Source organism: Stenella coeruleoalba (genome assembly GCF_951394435.1).
Source record: "Stenella coeruleoalba genome assembly, chromosome: 13".
Lineage (NCBI taxonomy): Eukaryota > Metazoa > Chordata > Mammalia > Artiodactyla > Delphinidae > Stenella > Stenella coeruleoalba.
Window position 1 is genome coordinate 31,280,857 of NC_137159.1, and position 8,402 is coordinate 31,289,258.

Sequence of the window (8,402 nt, forward strand, 5' to 3'; positions counted from 1 at the left end):
TTTCCTTCCCTTTTAATTCTAGAGGAGAACACTCAAAAAGAATCCTTTCTTTTCAAGACGGCTATGAATGGTGTTTGTGTGGTACCAATATAAATGTACATAGACAGAACTAGAAACTTTATTTAGGAATTGTTCCCTAAGCTATCTCAAGACCCAAGTTACTCTGTTAATATACTGACATCTTCATTTTAAGAAACGGAAATAAAACTCTTCGTAAATTGAGAGTCCTGAATATAGAAATGAGTAAAGCATGAACATATTTAACAAAGCTTTTTAGAAAAGTTTATTGTTGCCAATATGTGAAAACAATAGCCTGTCAGGTAACTTACCTACATTATTGCTAATCCTCAATATAACCCCGTTAGATAGGTTAATTATCTACATTTTGCACATGAGGAAACTGATGCCCAAGAAGCTAAATGACTTTCCTAGACATCCATTCAGCCAGAAATGGAAACTGAACCTAGATCTGTTTCACTCAGAGCCCATGGTGTCAATGCTCCAGTTGGTAGCTGTTCTAAAAACAAGACAACTAAGAGACGGATTTCTATATGAGTCACAAACAATGACACTCAAACACTGGGGAAAAACAAAGAAACACATTATGATGGTAAGTTTTTAAATGTGTCCTTTTTAATGGTTGACAAATCCATTAAAATTAAATAAACTCAACAGAATTAATACGCAGTAAACCAGGCCTGACATACAGAACACATATTTTCTGGTTTTAATGGTTAATTGGACCTAAAAGGTGATTCTTTATGAAAACTAATAAATATTCACCTTTACCACTGAAGATAAAGGTTTTTAAGAAAGCACAAAAAAGCTAGAAGAATGGGGATATAAGTTTTAAAGAGTATGTTTTAACTGCAAGTTATCTGTAAAACAAATTTGAAAATCATAGTGAAATGTTTTAACTGCAAGTTATCTGTAAAACAAATTTGAAAATCATAGTGAAATTCTAAAGAGCCCAAACTGACAGTAAAAACACTTTGATTTCATTACCTTAATTTTGGATTTTGTATACTTCTATATTTTCTCTTTGATTTTATTATGAACACTCAGACTCTCTTTACTCTTTCCCTTACCCTCAACTCTTTTTTTTAAACCCAGTCTTATTTCAAAGTCATGATTCTTCCCCTAGAATTGCCCTGACTGAAAATCACACTTATACAAAATTAAAAAAGGAAAAAAGTTTGAAATCTGAGATATGGCAAGGAACCATTTAAACACCAACAGGTCTATCTTAAACTCCAAACAAAAATACTAAGTTATATAACAATCAGAGAATTAGACTAAAGAATGGACCCCTTTCTGTTCCTTGGCAGTGGTGGAAGACAAGATCAGTAAGCCAGCAATACCAACCAGGAATTAGTATCATGAAGAACTCCAAAGGGCATTTGGTGCCATCTACTGGACATCAAGCAGTAAGTATAAAACAAAGGGTTTTTTCTTGTTTTTCTGGAAATTATTTTACACAAATACATTACAATGACCAGTTAAATAAGATAATCTGAAAGTACACATTTTGAAAAAAGAAATGAAATCCTAAAACAAAGTAGAAGTGGTGACTCCCAGCATCTAGCACTTCAAAGGCATTACATAAGCACTGACAGATAGGCACAACCCCCAAAATAAGAATTCGAAATTCCAGAATGTTTGAACCTGAATTTTATGACCAGAATTTTAAATAAAAAGCTATCTGTAATAAGATAAACGTAGGCTGACAATGGTTTATATCTTTGATCAGGCATCAAGCTAAACTAATAGAACTGGGGAGTAAAAGAAAATATTGAAAATGGGAACCACAAAAGATTATACTTGTCAGATAATCTTTACTACATATTTTAGAAAGCCCCAGTTTCCTTCCTCTGAGGGGTTTATACTCCAGGTGGGTATAGGACAGTATGTAAATGCCGGTGCTGAGGGGAAGGTTCATTAAATGCAACAGGAGCTCTGCCAGAGAGGTGCTTTTCAGTGAGTACCTCAGAGTGGCAGGGAAGACAACTGTTGATATTATATAACTGTCTAAAAAGTTCCCAAACTGCTGAATTAAAAAACACTATTTATAACTGAGTTTGACATAGTTAACCACTATGACATTAAAATGAATTCTGTTTTATAAGTTTTTGAGGAATTGATTTTATTCTTCTAAGTGTAAAAATCAGAACTGTAATTTTCTGCTTTAATATCAGTCCCTTTCTTTGTGGCTACTTTGGACACTCAAATATCATGATACCCAATATCAGAAAATTAAAATTTAAAAACCTTTAAAAACACTGCTTTGCAAAAGTTAGTTATTCCACAAATATTTGCTACTTTAAAAATAGAGCAATGGCTAGACAAGGGTACATACATTACACTGAACACTATGTAGCAGTTAAAAAAAAAAGGTAGAGGTACATACGTTGGCATGGAAACATCCCCAAGGCAGTGCTGAGTAAATAAGTTGTAAAATGATCCCTAAAGCATATTATTTGTGTTAAAAAAAAAAAAAGAAGGCCAAACTGTGTATTTTCCTCATTTCCAACACTAACTCTGTTACATACATACATGCATAAGATCTGGAAGTAAACACCACAAAGGATTCACAGTGAACCAGGGCTGTGCAAAACAGATTTAGCTGTCATAATGTTTTAAAATTTTTATAGGAAAAATGTATTCATTTATGAGTTGGGGAACTAACGGTTAACTCAGAAACCAAGGAAAGTGGAGTGAAGTAAGTCAGACAGAGAAAGACAAATATCATATGGTATCGCTTATATGTGGAATCTAATGAACCTATTTATAAAACAGAAATAGAGTCACAGATGTAGAAAACACACTTACGGTTACCAAGGGGGAAAGGGGGGAAGGATAAACTGGGATTGACGTATACATACTACTATATATAAAACAGATAACTAATAAGAACCTACTGTATAGCCCAGGGAACTCTACTCAGTACTCTGTAATGACCTATATGGGAACAGAATCTAAAAGAGTGGATATTTTTATATGTATAATTGATTCACTTTGCTGTATCAGTACAGCAGAAACTAACACAACATTGTAAATCAACTATACTCCAATAAAAATTAATTTAAAAAAAACACCAAGGGAAGTGGTTAAGTGAAAAAAGTTTACTGAACTATATTCATGAATTCAACAGGTATTTATTGAGTGCTTTGCTGTGTGCCAGGCACTGTGTGGTGCCGGGGCTACAGCAGCAAACAAGACAGAAGCGCTACTCCTGAAAGTTCAAAGTCTAGTGGAAGAACTAGACAGTAACAGGTGAATATAGAGTGTGTCAGGCCGTGATAAGCTATAAGGAAAAGGAAACTTTGCAGAGCATGTGGAGAAACTGGAACCCTCATACATTGCTGGTGGGAATGTAAAAGAATGCCATTGCTTTGGAAAACAGTTTTGACAGTGACTCAAAAAGTTAAACATAGAGTTACTGTATGACCCAGTAGTGCCTCTCCTAGTTATATACCCAAGGGCGTTGAAAACATATGTTCATACAAAAACTTGTATATGAATGTTCATAGTGGCACTATTCGTAATAGCCAAGAAGTGGAACAACCCAAATGCCCATCAACTGATGACTTATAAATAAAAATGTGGGGACTTCCCTGTGGTGCAGTGGTTAAGAATCCGCCTGCCAATGTAGGGGTCACGGGTTCGAGCCCTTGTCCGGGAAGATCCCACACGCAGCGGAGCAACTAAGCCCATGCGCCACAACTACTGAGCCTGCGCTCTAGAGCGCGCGTACCACAACTACGGAGCCGGTGCACCTAGAGCCCGTGCTCTGCAACAAGAGAAGCCACCGCAATGAGAAGCCGGTGTACCACAACAAAGAGTAGCACCCGCTCTCCACAACTAGAGAAAGCCTGCACGCAGCAATGAAGACCCAACGCAGCCAAAATAAATAAAATAATTTTTAAAAAAATACGGTATATCCCCAGAACAGAATATTATAAGCCATAAAAAGGGATGAAGTACTGATATATGCTACAACATAAATGAACCTTGAAAACATTATGCTATGTAAAAGCAGCACAAGAGGTGCCAGACACAAAAGGTCATGTATTTTGTGATTCCATCCATTTGAAATATCCATTTAAATGAAAACGTCCAGAATAGGCACACCTTTAGAGACAGAAAGTACATTTCGTGGTTTCTGGGGTGGAGGGTAGAGGTGGATAGGGAGGGATGAGGAGTGACTTTAATGAGTATGGGGTTTCTTTTTAGGATGATAAAAATATTTTAGAATTAGATAGTGGTAATAAATACTTAACTCTGTGAATATACTAAAACCACTGAAATGGTGTACTTTATTTATTTACTTATTTTTGGCTGTGCCACACACCGCTTGCAGGATCTTAGTTCCCCGACCAGGGATTGAACCCATGGCCCCTGCAGTGGAAGCACAGAGTCCTAATCACTGGACCGCCAGGGAATTCCCTGAAATGATATACTTTTAAAGGGTGAATTTAATCTCAATTTTTAAACCGCTAAATAAAAAGAGTAAAACAGGGTAAAGGGATAGAGAGGGAAGGGGAAGCTACTATTTTGGACAAGGTGGTTAGGAATGAACTTATTTTGAACAGTGACCTGAACAACATAACCACGTAAATCTACTAACCATGTAAATCTGAGAGGTGGGGGAGGGGGAGGAGGAACATTCCGGGAAGAAAAGCAAGTTGGAAGACTCTTCAGGTAGATGCATACCTGTTCTCAAGGAACAGCAAGGAGGCTAGCAGCGTGGCTGAGTGCAATAGCAAGGGTGAGGCTGCAGGAAGCCAGGTTCCAAACTATACAGACGTGTAGAGCACAGTAAGGATTGGTCTTCACTCTAAATGATAGAAAACCACCAGAGCCAGAAGCAATGTGACCAGATGTACATTTTAAAAGGTTCACTCTGCTGCTAGGTGGAGAATAAACTGAGGCTGAAGAGGGAAGGAAACCTATTAGGGGGTTACTGTAGTAGTCCAGGCAAGAGAGATGGCTTCTGTTAGTACAGATGGTGAATAGTAGTCAGATTCAGTGTACATCAAATCACAACATACACTTTCAATATCTTAAAATTGTGTGTCAATTGTATCACAGTAAATCTGGGGAAAACAGTGGTTGGATTCAAAATACACTCTGATGTTAGAGCCAAAAGGATTTCTAATGAATCAGATGCGGGGCACAGGAGAAAGAGCGGAGTCAAGGATGACCCCCCTAAGGATTTTGCTCTGAGCAAAGGTGTGAATGGAGAGGCCACTTGCTGAGATGGGGAAGCCTCAGAGAAGAAGACTGGGCAGGGAAACGAGAATTCAATTCATCTTAAATTTGAGCTGCCTAATAATCCAAGTGCATATACAAGCCTGGAATTCAGTAAAGTGGTCAGGCTAGAAATATAAATTTGAGAGCCATGGCAGAAGACGTTTGAAGCTATGTGGATGGACGACTCACCAGAGGGAGATTGGAGAGTCCACGGATTGGGCCCTAGAACACTCTTAGCATTTAGATACTTAGAAGATTTAGCAAAACTTATGTCTTCTGAGAGGCAGTAGCCTGTTAGAGGAAGACAAGGATGCTCCATTTTTCTTATTCTTACAGAATCAGATGATCTGATGGATAAAAGTTCCTTCAAACCAAGACTTCTATTAAGATCAGAGGTGTCTTATCTCTAGATCTTTAAAGATTTCCTCCTGTTCCATTTCTTTGGTGTTAGCTTACGGAGAGTGAACCTATTGACCTACCGGGTATTCTCAGATTATTTCTTTACAAAGTATGCTGCCTTGAGGATCTCAAGTCAAATCTCTACTAAAACCACAGTAACATGACAACCCAAAAACCTATCATCTGATTTTGGGCATATTATTTCATCCCAGAAGTTTTAGCTTCCCAATAAGACAACAATTGGGTCTCATTTCTTTAGATGTGCAAAAATGTGGTCAGAAAGTCCTTGTCATAGATAATTTACAGATAGACAGTATTTTGGAGGGTGGGGGTATGAGAATCTATTTAGCTTACCTGGCAAAAAGTCTAAGCAGAATAATCCACCTGCTCGGGGTAGTGACACTTGTGCAATGGGTACTACAAGTTGTGCAGCTGATGCAGCACATTTAAATATTTAAGTAATGAAGCCAGTAGGTAGTGTAAACATTAATCATTTCTGCCTCTAGGTCTGAATAGCCTCAGGTTTCTCATCTGGGAATGGAGATAATAGTACCTGCTCTATCTGATAAGGATTAAATGAACCAAGGTGCTCTGTACACTGTATTATGCAATGCAGTCATACTACTATTATTTTCTTTACAGGGAACTCATTTGCCAGGAAAGCTTTTAGAGACCTACAATAGGTGGTCAAATTTCAGATGCAGTATGGATTTAAAATCCAGCTAGACACTTGTAAAATCATGGACATATAAGAATAGTAATTACATCATTAAAAAAAAATAAATTTATTTATTTGTTTATTTTTGTCTGCATAGGGTCTTTGTTGCGGTGCGCGGGCTTCTCATTGTGGTGGCTTCTCTTGGCGTGGAGCACAGGCTCTAGGCACACAGGTTTCAGTAGTTGTGGCATGCGGGCTCAGTAGTTGTGGCTCATGGGCTCTAGAGTGCAGGCACAGTAGTTGTGGTGCACGGGCTTAGTTGCTCTGCGGCATGTGGGATCCTCCAGGACCAGGGCTCAAACCCGTGTCCCCTGCACTAGCAGGCAGATTCTTAACCACTGTGCCACCAGGGAAGTCCCCACATTATTTTTTTTTAATACCAAAACATAAGAAACAACTTGAATGTCCAATTATAGTCCATCCTACAACGAACTATAATTGCTGCCCTTAAAAAATAAGGGGCAATATAAGACACAATCTTAAGATGTAGTAGTAAATGAAAAAACAACAGGTGCAAAATAGTGTGTAGAGTTTGCTCAAATTTGAGTAATAATATACATATATATTATATGCTTGTGTATACATGGAATATCTCTGAAAGGATACACAATTACCTCATCACTATATACCCTTTGTGCTGTCTAAATTGTGTTCCATGTGTTTATATTACTTACTCAAAAAAATACAACACAAAATTTAAAATCTAGCCACAAAGCCTCAAATATCACTGAGATAGAAACAGAATAGGTAATAGTCATTATCTTCAATATAAAAAGAGCTTCCTTCAAATAAGAAAAAGAAAAGCTTGTCAAAAGACAAATGGACCCAAGGTCTGGAATTAGTATTAAACAAAAGAAATATACATGGCTAACACATTCTTAAAATGTTCACCTTCCTCAGAAATTAAACAAAACCAAATGCCATTATTTTAACCTTCAGAGTGGAAACTTAAGAAAAAACTACACTCAATACTGGTACATGTATATGAAATGGAAATGCTCATACTTCACTGGTGAGGGCCGCGGTGCAACTAAGCCTGCATGCCACAACTACAGAGCCCACATGCTCTGGAGCCGGTGAGCCACAACTAGAGAGAAGCCCACGCGCCACAACTAGAGAGAAGCCCACGCACCACAACTAGAGACCAGCCTGTGCACTGCAACGAAAGATCCTGCGTGCCACAACTAAGACCAGATGCAGCCAAAAACTAAAAATAAATATTAAAAAAAAGCCTTAAAACATGCACACAAAGGGTAAAACATGCACCCTTTATCTCACCCAGCAATGCCACCTCCAAGAATGAAACATGAGGAAATAAGGCAACAAGTACAAAAAGATACGTGTAACAGGGATACTACTCACAGGTGTTGTGGTTTGGTTTGGTTGGTTTTTTTTTTGCCACACTGCATGGCATGGGCATGTGGGATCTTAGTTCCCCGACTAGGGATGCAACCTGTGCCTCCTGCATTAGAAGGCAGGGTCTTAACCACTGGACTGCTGGGGATGTCCTGGTGTTGTATTTTGGTTTTTTTTTTTAACCCCTAAATAATCTACTCACAGCTTTAATTCTAATAGCAAATCATGGGAGGGAAGGCAATGTTCACCAATAAAGGATTAATTAATAAATTATGGTATCACTATAACCAACTAGCTATTAAAAGGTAAGTTTTCAAAGAATTTATAAGAGCATTTAAAAAAATGTTCACAGTATGGGCTTCCCTGGTGGCGCAGTGGTTAAGAACCCACCTGCCAATGCAGGGGACACGGGTTTGAGCCCTGGTCTGGGAAGATCCCACATGCCGCGGAGCAGCTAAGCCCGTGCACCACAACTACTGAGCCTGCGCTCTAGAGCCCGCAAGCCACGACTACTGAAGCCTGCGTGCCTAGAGCCCATGCTCTGCAACAAGAGAAGCCACCGCAATAAGAAGCCCGCGCACTGCAACAGAGAGTAGCCCCAGCTCGCCGCAACTGGAGATAGCCCAAGTGCAGCAACAAAAACCCAATGCAGCCAAAAAAAAAAGTTCACAGTACA